This window comes from Ambystoma mexicanum, chromosome 3q (assembly GCF_040938575.1).
Source record: "Ambystoma mexicanum isolate Mex_15411 chromosome 3q, UKY_AmexF1_1, whole genome shotgun sequence".
NCBI lineage: Eukaryota > Metazoa > Chordata > Amphibia > Caudata > Ambystomatidae > Ambystoma > Ambystoma mexicanum.
In genome coordinates, this window is record NC_090926.1 from 1,150,340,978 (window position 1) to 1,150,358,117 (window position 17,140).

The window sequence follows — 17,140 nt, forward strand, 5'->3', positions numbered from 1 at the left end:
ATCCCGTAAACAACACAGGTAAGAATGCATTCCAGTATCGCTTGACTACGCAGTACAACATACAAGTAATAATTCCCAATATCCCTATATTATACCATAAACAACACAGGTAAGAATGCATTCCAGTATCACTTGACTACACAGTACAACATACAAGTGATAATTCCCAATATCCCTACACTGTACAGTGAACAACACAGGTAAGAAGGTATTCCAGTATCACTTGACTACGCAGTACAACATACAAGTAATAATTCCCAATATCCCTACACTGTACAGTGAACAACACAGGTAAGAAGGTATTCCAGTATCACTTGACTACGCAGTACAACATACAAGTAATAATTCCCAATATCCCTATATTATACCATAAACAACACAGGTAAGAATGCATTCCAGTATCACTTGACTACACAGTACAACATACAAGTGATAATTCCCAATATCCCTATATTATACCATAAACAACACAGGTAAGAATGCATTCCAATATCACTTGACTACGCAGTACAACATATAAGTAATAATTCCCAATATCCCTATATTATACCGTAAACAACACAGGTAAGAATGCATTCCAGTATCACTTGACTACGCAGTACAACATACAAGTAATAATTCCCAATATCCCTACACTGTACAGCGAACAACACAGGTAAGAATGCAATCCAGTATCACTTGACTACGCAGTACAACATACAAGTAATAATTCCCAATATCCCTATATTATACAGTAAACAACACAGGTAAGAATGCATTCCAGTATTGTTAGACTAGACAGTACAACATACAGATAAGAATAATTCCCAGTATCCTTGTACTCTACAGTACACACTACTGTTTTTCCCAGAATACTTCCCAGTAACATAAGACTATGCAAAGCGGCAGGCCCAGACTTAATTCCATCTGACCTTTACAAGGACGAGGCTCTCATCTGGGCACCTATATTGTGTTGGGTGTTTAACACAGTATTGTCAGAACAAAACAGGGTGATTAATTTCAATCAGGCAAGGTTCCAAAAGGGGCGTGGGACAGTGGATCAGTGCCTCGCGTTATCTCTCATTCTGCAAAAATGCTCAGTCCAACAGAAAAGACGTTTGCAGATTTTGTTTGTGGACCCCAGGACAGCATTTGAATCTGTGCTCCGAGAGCGACTATGGCATGTGCTGGTGAATCATTAAGCACCAGATTATTTGATTAGTATAATATCATCACTCTACTCAAGCACTATGGCCCTCATTACGACCCTGGCGGAGATCCATGGTGCAATTTGCACCATGGACCATGGCGTAAAGCTGCCAACACCGCCATGGGGGTTGGCGGATTTACTGCCCCATTCCGACCTTGGCGGGGCGGTAAATCCCCAATCCCCATTTTACCCTTCCCCATTCCCATTCCTGCCCCATAGGGTATAATGGGAGTGGGGAAGGCGTTAATTACGCCACCGTAAATTACGGTGGCGTAATTAACAACAAGGTCCCATAGCGCCATGGATTTCTCCGCCCGGAAAAAGCAGGCGGAAAAAGGCTCCATGGCGCTACGGGAACTCGTAGTAGGGTGGAAGGGTCCGCCATGATTTCCGCTGGCGTAAACCCACTCCGCCAGGGTCGTAATGAGGGCCTATGTCCTGTGTTTGCTACCATTTGGGGCATGATCAAATATTGTTCTTTGAGGTGGCTCTGGGTGTTAGGCAGGGCTGCGCCCTGGCCCACCTTTTATTTTCTCTCTATATACATGAGATCATCGACGAGATATTAAGGGGGGCCAGGACTGCCTTAAGTTGTCTAGAACCAAATATCCGGCATTATTATATGCGGATGACACTGTTTTAATAGCAACTACACTGCAGGCCTGAAGGAATCCCTTTAAATCTTTCTAAGGAAATCCAGGGAGTTGGGTCTTCCAAAGCAATGCAGCAAAAACCGAGTCGATGTTAGTGAAGCCGAAATGTGGAAAGAATGTTTTGCTCCAATTGAAGATCGATGATATTTTAATCAAACAAATCCATAGGTTTGATTATTGTAGGGAGATTTCAGGCTACTCCAGGATGGGTCCATCAGATGATCAGGGCTGCTGTTACACGGAACATATATAGCAGAGCTATTCTATCCTTTTTTATTCCTCATGGGAGTGGTGCAATATCTCCAGCATTACAATTTTACCAAAGACATGCGGTTTCAGCTGCCCTCTATGGTTCAGAGCTATGGGAGTCTGACAAAGTTGAACCGATTCTTAGAACGGAAAACAACTTCCTGAAGAAACTGTTACTATTACCATCTAGTGCTCCGACCGGATTAGTTCATTTGGAATGCGGCACCCTCCCTTTGAGCACTGATATTATGTTTCGCCTGTCTGTTTGAACATGGGTGAGTTTTGGAAGGGCCCTGGAAGGCTTTGTGCATCGAGCTGGAGCAGATTTAAGCCCCTTATAAAACAGAGAGCAAGGGACCTGCACCTCCTCGAAGCTTTGAAGCTAAAGTTGGGCCCATGTTATCTGGATAAGAGTCACACAGAGGACTTTAAAGCCTACCTGGACCAGATCAGGCCCGCCTATGCGCGTTCCCTCTACATCAGGTTTAGATTAGGGATCCTTCCAATTACCGCTTTTACCTCCAATGCACGGGCACTGACTTAGTTAGTGGCCATTGTGTGGGGCCATCGAGGAGACAATTGCACACTTTCTTTTATTTTGCAAGTCCTACCTGCGGCTAATGCAGTTATATTTCAGACCCGTTCTGCTGGAGACGGGTACTACGAGAAGGGGTCACGCCCTAGACTTTTGAGTCCAAGGCCTCAATACCTCGATGGCGTTCTTGGTGGGCCGCTATTTACATAGAGCATGGTTGCTCAGGAGAGTGTGGCAGCACTTTACCCGGGATCCAGGCTGCAAGCATTCCTCTCCTGGTGTCTCACCTGTCCGGTGGTATGGCGATGCCCACTTGTTTGTGATAAACAAGACTCTGTACTGTCGCATTAACCCTTTCTAGTATCATATTATATTCTTTTATTTAAGCTCTTTTTTTAGTTATGTAACTTTGACTGTACGATTTTCTTATGTATTTTATTTATTTTTGCAGTGTCTTGTAACCTGATGACTGTATGTCGAATACAGGTTTTGTAACAGAATAAGACTATACAGTACACAATAAAGGTAAGAATACTTCCCAGTATCCTTTTACTATACATTACACAATGCAGGTAAGAGTACGACCCAGTATCTTTAGAGTATACAGTAAACAATACAGGTAAGAATACTTCCCAGTATCGTTAGCGTATACAGCACACAATACAGGTACCAATACTGCCATAATTCCAATTATCCTTAAACTATACTGTCTGCAATGGAGGCAAGAGTACTTCCCCGCATCCTTTTACTATACATTACACAATGCAAGTAAGAATATGCCCCAGTATCCTTAGAGTATACAGTACACAATATAGGTAAGAATACTTCCCAGTATCGTTAGCGTATACAGCACACAATACAGGTATCAATACTTCCATACTTCCCTTCCAATTATCCTTAAACTATACTGTGCATAATGCAGGTAAGAGTACTTCCCAGTATACTTGTACTACACAGTACACAGTGCAGGTTAGAGTACTTCCAGTATCTTTAGAGTATATGGTACACAATACAGGTAAGAATATTTCCCAGTATCGTTATCGTATACAGTACACAATGTAGCTGACAATACCTCCCAGTTTCCTTCCAATATACAGTACACAATACAGGCAGGAGTACTTCCCAGATTCCAAAGAATATACAGTACACAATACACGTAAGAATAGTTCCCAGTTTCTTTAGAATGTACAGTACACAATGCAGGGAGGAGTACTTCCCAGATTCCAAAGAATATACAGTACGCAATACACGTAAGAATAGTTCCCAGTTTCTTTAGAATGTACAGTACACAATGCAGGGAGGAGTACTTCCCAGATTCCCAAGAATATACAGTACACAATACACGTAAGAATAGTTCCCAGTTTCTTTAGAATGTACAGTACACAATGCAGGGAGGAGTACTTCCCAGATTCCCAAGAATATACAGTACACAATACACGTAAGAATAGTTCCCAGTTTCTTTAGAATGTACAGTACACAATGCAGCGAGGAGTACTTCTCAGATTCCCAAGAATATACAGTACACAATACACGTAGGAATAGTCCCCAGTTTCTTTAGAATGTACAGCACTCTGCAGGGAGGAGTACTTCCCAGATTCCCAAGAATATACAGTACACAATACACGTAAGAATAGTTCCCAGTTTCTTTAGAATGTACAGTACACAATGCAGGGAGGAGTACTTCCCAGATTCCCAAGAATATACAGTACACAATACACGTAAGAATAGTTCCCAGTTTCTTTAGAATGTACAGTACACAATGCAGGGAGGAGTACTTCCCAGATTCCCAAGAATATACAGTACACAATACATGTAAGAATAGTTCCCAGTTTCTTTAGAATGTACAGTACACAATGCAGGGAGGAGTACTTCCCAGATTCCCAAGAATATACAGTACACAATACACGTAAGAATAGTTCCCAGTTTCTTTAGAATGTACAGTACACAATGCAGGGAGGAGTACTTCCCAGATTCCCAAGAATATACAGTACACAATACACGTAAGAATAGTTCCCAGTTTCTTTAGAATGTACAGTACACAATGCAGGGAGGAGTACTTCCCAGATTCCCAAGAATATACAGTACACAATACACGTAAGAATAGTTCCCATTTTCTTTAGAATGTACAGTACACAATGCAGGGAGGAGTACTTCCCAGATTCCCAAGAATATACAGTACACAATACACGTAAGAATAGTTCCCAGTTTCTTTAGAATGTACAGTACACATTGCAGGGAGGAGTACTTCCCAGATTCCCAAGAATATACTGTACACAATACACGTAAGAATAGTTCCCAGTTTCTTTAGAATGTACAGTACACAATGCAGGGAGGAGTACTTCCCAGATTCCCAAGAATATACAGTACACAATACACGTAAGAATAGTTCCCAGTTTCTTTAGAATGTACAGTACACAATGCAGGGAGGAGTACTTCCCAGAATCCCAAGAATATACAGTACACAATACACGTAAGAATAGTTCCCAGTTTCTTTAGAATGTACAGCACTCTGCAGGGAGGAGTACTTCCCAGATTCCCAAGAATATACAGTACACAATACACGTAAGAATAGTTCCCAGTTTCTTTAGAATGTACAGTACACAATGCAGGGAGGAGTACTTCCCAGATTCCCAAGAAAATACAGTACACCATACACGTAAGAATAGTTCCCAGTTTCTTTAGAATGTACAGTACACAATGCAGGGAGGAGTACTTCCCAGATTCCCAAGAATATACAGTACACAATACACGTAAGAATAGTTCCCAGTTTCTTTAGAATGTACAGTACACTATGCAGGGAGGAGTACTTCCCAGATTCCCAAGAATATACAGTACACAATACACGTAAGAATAGTTCCCAGTTTCTTTAGAATGTACAGTACACCATGCAGGGAGGAGTACTTCCCAGATTCCTAAGAATATACAGTACACAATACACGTAAGAATAGTTCCTAGTTTCTTTAGAATGTACAGTACACAATGCAGGGAGGAGTACTTCCCAGATTCCCAAGAATATACAGTACACAATACACGTAAGAATAGTTCCCAGTTTCTTTAGAATGTACAGTACACAATGCAGGGAGGAGTACTTCCCAGATTCCCAAGAATATACAGTACACGATACACGTCAAAATAGTTCCCAGTTTCTTTAGAATGTACAGTACACAATGCAGGGAGGAGTACTTCCCAGATTCCCAAGAATATACAGTACACGATACACGTAAGAATAGTAACCAGTTTCTTTAGAATGTACAGTACACAATGCAGGGAGGAGTACTTCCCAGATTCCCAAGAATATACAGTACACGATACACGTAAGAATAGTTCCCAGTTTCTTTAGAATGTACAGTACACAATGCAGGGAGGAGTACTTCCCAGATTCCCAAGAATATACAGTACACGATACACGTAAGAATAGTTCCCAGTTTCTTTAGAATGTACAGTACACAATGCAGGGAGGAGTACTTCCCAGATTCCCAAGAATATACAGTACACGATACACGTAAGAATAGTTCCCAGTTTCTTTAGAATGTACAGTACACAATGCAGGGAGGAGTACTTCCCAGATTCCCAAGAATATACAGTACACGATACACGTAAGAATAGTTCCCAGTTTCTTTAGAATGTACAGTACACAATGCAGGGAGGAGTACTTCCCAGATTCCCAAGAATATACAGTACACGATACACGTAAGAATAGCTCCCAGTTTCTTTTGAAGGTACAGTACACAATGCAGGGAGGAGTACTTCTCAGATTCCCAAGAATATACAGTACACAATACACGTAAGAATAGTTCCCAGTTTCTTTAGAATGTACAGTACACAATGCAGGGAGGAGTACTTCCCAGATTCCCAAGAATATACAGTACACAATACACGTAAGAATAGTTCCCAGTTTCTTTAGAATGTACAGTACACAATGCAGGGAGGAGTACTTCCCAGATTCCCAAGAATATACAGTACACAATACACGTAAGAATAGTTCCCAGTTTCTTTAGAATGTACAGTACACAATGCAGGGAGGAGTACTTCCCAGATTCCCAAGAATATACAGTACACAATACACGTAAGAATAGTTCCCAGTTTCTTTAGAATGTACAGTACACAATGCAGGGAGGAGTACTTCCCAGATTCCCAAGAATATACAGTACACAATACACGTAAGAATAGTTCCCAGTTTCTTTAGAATGTACAGTACACAATGCAGGGAGGAGTACTTCCCAGATTCCCAAGAATATACAGTACACAATACACGTAAGAATAGTTCCCAGTTTCTTTAGAATGTACAGTACACAATGCAGGGAGGAGTACTTCCCAGATTCCCAAGAATATACAGTACACAATACACGTAAGAATAGTTCCCAGTTTCTTTAGAATGTACAGTACACATTGCAGGGAGGAGTACTTCCCAGATTCCCAAGAATATACTGTACACAATACACGTAAGAATAGTTCCCAGTTTCTTTAGAATGTACAGTACACAATGCAGGGAGGAGTACTTCCCAGATTCCCAAGAATATACAGTACACAATACACGTAAGAATAGTTCCCAGTTTCTTTAGAATGTACAGTACACAATGCAGGGAGGGGTACTTCCCAGAATCCCAAGAATATACAGTACACAATACACGTAAGAATAGTTCCCAGTTTCTTTAGAATGTACAGCACTCTGCAGGGAGGAGTACTTCCCAGATTCCCAAGAATATACAGTACACAATACACGTAAGAATAGTTCCCAGTTTCTTTAGAATGTACAGTACACAATGCAGGGAGGAGTACTTCCCAGATTCCCAAGAAAATACAGTACACAATACACGTAAGAATAGTTCCCAGTTTCTTTAGAATGTACAGTACACAATGCAGGGAGGAGTACTTCCCAGATTCCCAAGAATATACAGTACACAATACACGTAAGAATAGTTCCCAATTTCTTTAGAATGTACAGTACACAATGCAGGGAGGAGTACTTCCCAGATTCCCAAGAATATACAGTACACAATACACGTAAGAATAGTTCCCAGTTTCTTTAGAATGTACAGTACACCATGCAGGGAGGAGTACTTCCCAGATTCCCAAGAATATACAGTACACAATACACGTAAGAATAGTTCCTAGTTTCTTTAGAATGTACAGTACACAATGCAGGCAGGAGTACTTCCCAGATTCCCAAGAATATACAGTACACAATACACGTAAGAATAGTTCCCAGTTTCTTTAGAATGTACAGTACACAATGCAGGGAGGAGTACTTCCCAGATTCCCAAGAATATACAGTACACAATACACGTAAGAATAGTTCCCAGTTTCTTTAGAATGTACAGTACACAATGCAGGGAGGAGTACTTCCCAGATTTCCAAGAATATACAGTACACAATACACGTAAGAATAGTTCCCAGTTTCTTTAGAATGTACAGTACACAATGCAGGGAGGAGTACTTCCCAGATTCCCAAGAATATACAGTACACAATACACGTAAAAATAGTTCCCAGTTTCTTTAGAATGTACAGTAAACAATGCAGGGAGGAGTACTTCCCAGATTCCCAAGAATATACAGTACACGATACACGTAAGAATAGTTCCCAGTTTCTTTAGAATGTACAGTACACAATGCAGGGAGGAGTACTTCCCAGATTCCCAAGAATATACAGTACACGATACACGTAAGAATAGTTCCCAGTTTCTTTACAATGTACAGTACACAATGCAGGGAGGAGTACTTCCCAGATTCCCAAGAATATACAGTACACGATACACGTAAGAATAGTTCCCAGTTTCTTTAGAATGTACAGTACACAATGCAGGGAGGAGTACTTCCCAGATTCCCAAGAATATACAGTACACGATACACGTAAGAATAGTTCCCAGTTTCTTTAGAATGTACAGTACACAATGCAGGGAGGAGTACTTCCCAGATTCCCAAGAATATACAGTACACGATACACGTAAGAATAGTTCCCAGTTTCTTTAGAATGTACAGTACACAATGCAGGGAGGAGTACTTCCCAGATTCCCAAGAATATACAGTACACGATACACGTAAGAATAGCTCCCAGTTTCTTTTGAAGGTACAGTACACAATGCAGGGAGGAGTACTTCTCAGATTCCCAAGAATATACAGTACACAATACACGTAAGAATAGTTCCCAGTTTCTTTAGAATGTACAGTACACAATGCAGGGAGGAGTACTTCCCAGATTCCCAAGAATATACAGTACACAATACACGTAAGAATAGTTCCCAGTTTCTTTAGAATGTACAGTACACAATGCAGGGAGGAGTACTTCCCAGATTCCCAAGAATATACAGTACACAATACACGTAAGAATAGTTCCCAGTTTCTTTAGAATGTACAGTACACAATGCAGGGAGGAGTACTTCCCAGATTCCCAAGAATATACAGTACACAATACACGTAAGAATAGTTCCCAGTTTCTTTAGAATGTACAGTACACAATGCAGGGAGGAGTACTTCCCAGATTCCCAAGAATATACAGTACACAATACACGTAAGAATAGTTCCCAGTTTCTTTAGAATGTACAGTACACAATGCAGGGAGGAGTACTTCCCAGATTCCCAAGAATATACAGTACACAATACACGTAAGAATAGTTCCCAGTTTCTTTAGAATGTACAGTACACAATGCAGGGAGGAGTACTTCCCAGATTCCCAAGAATATACAGTACACAATACACGTAAGAATAGTTCCCAGTTTCTTTAGAATGTACAGTACACATTGCAGGGAGGAGTACTTCCCAGATTCCCAAGAATATACTGTACACAATACACGTAAGAATAGTTCCCAGTTTCTTTAGAATGTACAGTACACAATGCAGGGAGGAGTACTTCCCAGATTCCCAAGAATATACAGTACACAATACACGTAAGAATAGTTCCCAGTTTCTTTAGAATGTACAGTACACAATGCAGGGAGGAGTACTTCCCAGAATCCCAAGAATATACAGTACACAATACACGTAAGAATAGTTCCCAGTTTCTTTAGAATGTACAGCACTCTGCAGGGAGGAGTACTTCCCAGATTCCCAAGAATATACAGTACACAATACACGTAAGAATAGTTCCCAGTTTCTTTAGAATGTACAGTACACAATGCAGGGAGGAGTACTTCCCAGATTCCCAAGAAAATACAGTACACAATACACGTAAGAATAGTTCCCAGTTTCTTTAGAATGTACAGTATACAATGCAGGGAGGAGTACTTCCCAGATTCCCAAGAATATACAGTACACAATACACGTAAGAATAGTTCCCAGTTTCTTTAGAATGTACAGTACACAATGCAGGGAGGAGTACTTCCCAGATTCCCAAGAATATACAGTACACAATACACGTAAGAATAGTTCCCAGTTTCTTTAGAATGTACAGTACACCATGCAGGGAGGAGTACTTCCCAGATTCCCAAGAATATACAGTACACAATACACGTAAGAATAGTTCCCAGTTTCTTTAGAATGTACAGTACACAATGCAGGCAGGAGTACTTCCCAGATTCCCAAGAATATACAGTACACAATACACGTAAGAATAGTTCCCAGTTTCTTTAGAATGTACAGTACACAATGCAGGGAGGAGTACTTCCCAGATTCCCAAGAATATACAGTACACAATACACGTAAAAATAGTTCCCAGTTTCTTTAGAATGTACAGTACACAATGCAGGGAGGAGTACTTCCCAGATTCCCAAGAATATACAGTACACGATACACGTAAGAATAGTTCCCAGTTTCTTTAGAATGTACAGTACACAATGCAGGGAGGAGTACTTCCCAGATTCCCAAGAATATACAGTACACGATACACGTAAGAATAGTTCCCAGTTTCTTTAGAATGTACAGTACACAATGCAGGGAGGAGTACTTCCCAGATTCCCAAGAATATACAGTACACGATACACGTAAGAATAGTTCCCAGTTTCTTTACAATGTACAGTACACAATGCAGGGAGGAGTACTTCCCAGATTCCCAAGAATATACAGTACACGATACACGTAAGAATAGTTCCCAGTTTCTTTAGAATGTACAGTACACATTGCAGGGAGTAGTACTTCCCAGATTCCCAAGAATATACTGTACACAATACACGTAAGAATAGTTCCCAGTTTCTTTAGAATGTACAGCACTCTGCAGGGAGGAGTACTTCCCAGATTCCCAAGAATATACAGTACACAATACACGTAAGAATAGTTCCCAGTTTCTTTAGAATGTACAGTACACAATGCAGGGAGGAGTACTTCCCAGATTCCCAAGAAAATACAGTACACCATACACGTAAGAATAGTTCCCAGTTTCTTTAGAATGTACAGTACACAATGCAGGGAGGAGTACTTCCCAGATTCCCAAGAATATACAGTACACAATACACGTAAGAATAGTTCCCAGTTTCTTTAGAATGTACAGTACACTATGCAGGGAGGAGTACTTCCCAGATTCCCAAGAATATACAGTACACAATACACGTAAGAATAGTTCCCAGTTTCTTTAGAATGTACAGTACACCATGCAGGGAGGAGTACTTCCCAGATTCCTAAGAATATACAGTACACAATACACGTAAGAATAGTTCCTAGTTTCTTTAGAATGTACAGTACACAATGCAGGGAGGAGTACTTCCCAGATTCCCAAGAATATACAGTACACAATACACGTAAGAATAGTTCCCAGTTTCTTTAGAATGTACAGTACACAATGCAGGGAGGAGTACTTCCCAGATTCCCAAGAATATACAGTACACAATACACGTCAAAATAGTTCCCAGTTTCTTTAGAATGTACAGTACACAATGCAGGGAGGAGTACTTCCCAGATTCCCAAGAATATACAGTACACGATACACGTAAGAATAGTAACCAGTTTCTTTAGAATGTACAGTACACAATGCAGGGAGGAGTACTTCCCAGATTCCCAAGAATATACAGTACACGATACACGTAAGAATAGTTCCCAGTTTCTTTAGAATGTACAGTACACAATGCAGGGAGGAGTACTTCCCAGATTCCCAAGAATATACAGTACACGATACACGTAAGAATAGTTCCCAGTTTCTTTAGAATGTACAGTACACAATGCAGGGAGGAGTACTTCCCAGATTCCCAAGAATATACAGTACACGATACACGTAAGAATAGTTCCCAGTTTCTTTAGAATGTACAGTACACAATGCAGGGAGGAGTACTTCCCAGATTCCCAAGAATATACAGTACACGATACACGTAAGAATAGTTCCCAGTTTCTTTAGAATGTACAGTACACAATGCAGGGAGGAGTACTTCCCAGATTCCCAAGAATATACAGTACACGATACACGTAAGAATAGCTCCCAGTTTCTTTTGAAGGTACAGTACACAATGCAGGGAGGAGTACTTCTCAGATTCCCAAGAATATACAGTACACAATACATGTAAGAATAGTTCCCAGTTTCTTTAGAATGTACAGTACACAATGCAGGGAGGAGTACTTCCCAGATTCCCAAGAATATACAGTACACAATACACGTAAGAATAGTTCCCAGTTTCTTTAGAATGTACAGTACACAATGCAGGGAGGAGTACTTCCCAGATTCCCAAGAATATACAGTACACAATACACGTAAGAATAGTTCCCAGTTTCTTTAGAATGTACAGTACACAATGCAGGGAGGAGTACTTCCCAGATTCCCAAGAATATACAGTACACAATACACGTAAGAATAGTTCCCAGTTTCTTTAGAATGTACAGTACACAATGCAGGGAGGAGTACTTCCCAGATTCCCAAGAATATACAGTACACAATACACGTAAGAATAGTTCCCAGTTTCTTTAGAATGTACAGTACACAATGCAGGGAGGAGTACTTCCCAGATTCCCAAGAATATACAGTACACAATACACGTAAGAATAGTTCCCAGTTTCTTTAGAATGTACAGTACACAATGCAGGGAGGAGTACTTCCCAGATTCCCAAGAATATACAGTACACAATACACGTAAGAATAGTTCCCAGTTTCTTTAGAATGTACAGTACACATTGCAGGGAGGAGTACTTCCCAGATTCCCAAGAATATACTGTACACAATACACGTAAGAATAGTTCCCAGTTTCTTTAGAATGTACAGTACACAATGCAGGGAGGAGTACTTCCCAGATTCCCAAGAATATACAGTACACAATACACGTAAGAATAGTTCCCAGTTTCTTTAGAATGTACAGTACACAATGCAGGGAGGGGTACTTCCCAGAATCCCAAGAATATACAGTACACAATACACGTAAGAATAGTTCCCAGTTTCTTTAGAATGTACAGCACTCTGCAGGGAGGAGTACTTCCCAGATTCCCAAGAATATACAGTACACAATACACGTAAGAATAGTTCCCAGTTTCTTTAGAATGTACAGTACACAATGCAGGGAGGAGTACTTCCCAGATTCCCAAGAAAATACAGTACACAATACACGTAAGAATAGTTCCCAGTTTCTTTAGAATGTACAGTACACAATGCAGGGAGGAGTACTTCCCAGATTCCCAAGAATATACAGTACACAATACACGTAAGAATAGTTCCCAGTTTCTTTAGAATGTACAGTACACAATGCAGGGAGGAGTACTTCCCAGATTCCCAAGAATATACAGTACACAATACACGTAAGAATAGTTCCCAGTTTCTTTAGAATGTACAGTACACCATGCAGGGAGGAGTACTTCCCAGATTCCCAAGAATATACAGTACACAATACACGTAAGAATAGTTCCTAGTTTCTTTAGAATGTACAGTACACAATGCAGGCAGGAGTACTTCCCAGATTCCCAAGAATATACAGTACACAATACACGTAAGAATAGTTCCCAGTTTCTTTAGAATGTACAGTACACAATGCAGGGAGGAGTACTTCCCAGATTCCCAAGAATATACAGTACACAATACACGTAAGAATAGTTCCCAGTTTCTTTAGAATGTACAGTACACAATGCAGGGAGGAGTACTTCCCAGATTCCCAAGAATATACAGTACACAATACACGTAAGAATAGTTCCCAGTTTCTTTAGAATGTACAGTACACAATGCAGGGAGGAGTACTTCCCAGATTCCCAAGAATATACAGTACACGATACACGTAAAAATAGTTCCCAGTTTCTTTAGAATGTACAGTAAACAATGCAGGGAGGAGTACTTCCCAGATTCCCAAGAATATACAGTACACGATACACGTAAGAATAGTTCCCAGTTTCTTTAGAATGTACAGTACACAATGCAGGGAGGAGTACTTCCCAGATTCCCAAGAATATACAGTACACGATACACGTAAGAATAGTTCCCAGTTTCTTTACAATGTACAGTACACAATGCAGGGAGGAGTACTTCCCAGATTCCCAAGAATATACAGTACACGATACACGTAAGAATAGTTCCCAGTTTCTTTAGAATGTACAGTACACAATGCAGGGAGGAGTACTTCCCAGATTCCCAAGAATATACAGTACACGATACACGTAAGAATAGTTCCCAGTTTCTTTAGAATGTACAGTACACAATGCAGGGAGGAGTACTTCCCAGATTCCCAAGAATATACAGTACACGATACACGTAAGAATAGTTCCCAGTTTCTTTAGAATGTACAGTACACAACGCAGGGAGGAGTACTTCCCAGATTCCCAAGAATATACAGTACACGATACACGTAAGAATAGCTCCCAGTTTCTTTTGAAGGTACAGTACACAATGCAGGGAGGAGTACTTCTCAGATTCCCAAGAATATACAGTACACAATACACGTAAGAATAGCTCCCAGTTTCTTTAGAATGTACAGTACACAATGCAGGGAGGAGTACTTCCCAGATTCCCAAGAATATACAGTACACAATACACGTAAGAATAGTTCCCAGTTTCTTTAGAATGTACAGTACACAATGCAGGGAGGAGTACTTCCCAGATTCCCAAGAATATACAGTACACAATACACGTAAGAATAGTTCCCAGTTTCTTTAAAATGTACAGTACACAATGCAGGGAGGAGTACTTCCCAGATTCCCAAGAATATACAGTACACAATACACGTAAGAATAGTTCCCAGTTTCTTTAGAATGTACAGTACACAATGCAGGGAGGAGTACTTCCCAGATTCCCAAGAATATACAGTACACAATACACGTAAGAATAGTTCCCAGTTTCTTTAGAATGTACAGTACACAATGCAGGGAGGAGTACTTCCCAGATTCCCAAGAATATACAGTACACAATACACGTAAGAATAGTTCCCAGTTTCTTTAGAATGTACAGTACACAATGCAGGGAGGAGTACTTCCCAGATTCCCAAGAATATACAGTACACAATACACGTAAGAATAGTTCCCAGTTTCTTTAGAATGTACAGTACACATTGCAGGGAGGAGTACTTCCCAGATTCCCAAGAATATACTGTACACAATACACGTAAGAATAGTTCCCAGTTTCTTTAGAATGTACAGTACACAATGCAGGGAGGAGTACTTCCCAGATTCCCAAGAATATACAGTACACAATACACGTAAGAATAGTTCCCAGTTTCTTTAGAATGTACAGTACACAATGCAGGGAGGAGTACTTCCCAGAATCCCAAGAATATACAGTACACAATACACGTAAGAATAGTTCCCAGTTTCTTTAGAATGTACAGCACTCTGCAGGGAGGAGTACTTCCCAGATTCCCAAGAATATACAGTACACAATACACGTAAGAATAGTTCCCAGTTTCTTTAGAATGTACAGTACACAATGCAGGGAGGAGTACTTCCCAGATTCCCAAGAAAATACAGTACACAATACACGTAAGAATAGTTCCCAGTTTCTTTAGAATGTACAGTATACAATGCAGGGAGGAGTACTTCCCAGATTCCCAAGAATATACAGTACACAATACACGTAAGAATAGTTCCCAGTTTCTTTAGAATGTACAGTACACAATGCAGGGAGGAGTACTTCCCAGATTCCCAAGAATATACAGTACACAATACACGTAAGAATAGTTCCCAGTTTCTTTAGAATGTACAGTACACCATGCAGGGAGGAGTACTTCCCAGATTCCCAAGAATATACAGTACACAATACACGTAAGAATAGTTCCCAGTTTCTTTAGAATGTACAGTACACAATGCAGGCAGGAGTACTTCCCAGATTCCCAAGAATATACAGTACACAATACACGTAAGAATAGTTCCCAGTTTCTTTAGAATGTACAGTACACAATGCAGGGAGGAGTACTTCCCAGATTCCCAAGAATATACAGTACACGATACACGTAAACATAGTTCCCAGTTTCTTTAGAATGTACAGTACACAATGCAGGGAGGAGTACTTCCCAGATTCCCAAGAATATACAGTACACGATACACGTAAGAATAGTTCCCAGTTTCTTTAGAATGTACAGTACACAATGCAGGGAGGAGTACTTCCCAGATTCCCAAGAATATACAGTACACGATACACGTAAGAATAGTTCCCAGTTTCTTTACAATGTACAGTACACAATGCAGGGAGGAGTACTTCCCAGATTCCCAAGAATATACAGTACACGATACACGTAAGAATAGTTCCCAGTTTCTTTACAATGTACAGTACACAATGCAGGGAGGAGTACTTCCCAGATTCCCAAGAATATACAGTACACGATACACGTAAGAATAGTTCCCAGTTTCTTTAGAATGTACAGTACACAATGCAGGGAGGAGTACTTCCCAGATTCCCAAGAATATACAGTACACGATACACGTAAGAATAGTTCCCAGTTTCTTTAGAATGTACAGTACACAATGCAGGGAGGAGTACTTCCCAGATTCCCAAGAATATACAGTACACGATACACGTAAGAATAGCTCCCAGTTTCTTTTGAATGTACAGTACACAATGCAGGGAGGAGTACTTCCCAGATTCCCAAGAATATACAGTACACAATACACGTAAGAATAGTTCCCAGTTTCTTTAGAATGTACAGCACTCTGCAGGGAGGAGTACTTCCCAGTCTTATTAGAAGACACAGCAAACAAGACAGGTAGGAATACCTTGGAATATGCAGTGCAGAAAAGAGCTAGGGATACTTCTGAAGTTCCGTAGAATATATAGTTCCCAAAACAGATAGCAATACTTCCTGCTTTTGTTAGCACACACTGCATCCTGGTTCCATGTCATTTCAACAAATTAAATTACTTAGATGTATTTTACTTCGCCGGTATTACTTCAAAAGGTTACTTCCCTTTTTTAAGGGGGGCTTCCACTCCATCCCCCTCCATCCCCTTCTCTACTACCCCTACCACAGACCACTCTCCTCCCCCCTTTTGCTCCTTACCCTACACATACATATACAAATTAGTACTTCAAAGTAAGATCCACGAAGTAAATGAAAACAAAGTGATTTACTTTATGGGAGCAATGGGATACCCTCATACTATACCGGTACGACTACATCACAGGTCCCTTAGACTATACGATACTGAATAGAGACCGGAATACTCCTCTATTTCTTTAGAATATACAGTGCACAATACAGG

General features: G+C 40.4%; 1 long non-coding RNA gene across 1 annotated transcript in view; it reads left to right on the forward strand.

Moving 5' to 3' along the window:
* LOC138581969 (uncharacterized) overlaps nt 1–17,140 on the forward strand; it is a 500,909-nt gene that overhangs the window by 65,503 nt on the left and 418,266 nt on the right. The window contains exon 2 of the long non-coding RNA XR_011304909.1: nt 3,078–3,151. This is a non-coding gene — a long non-coding RNA (uncharacterized lncRNA). The remainder of the gene's footprint in view (nt 1–3,077; nt 3,152–17,140) is intronic.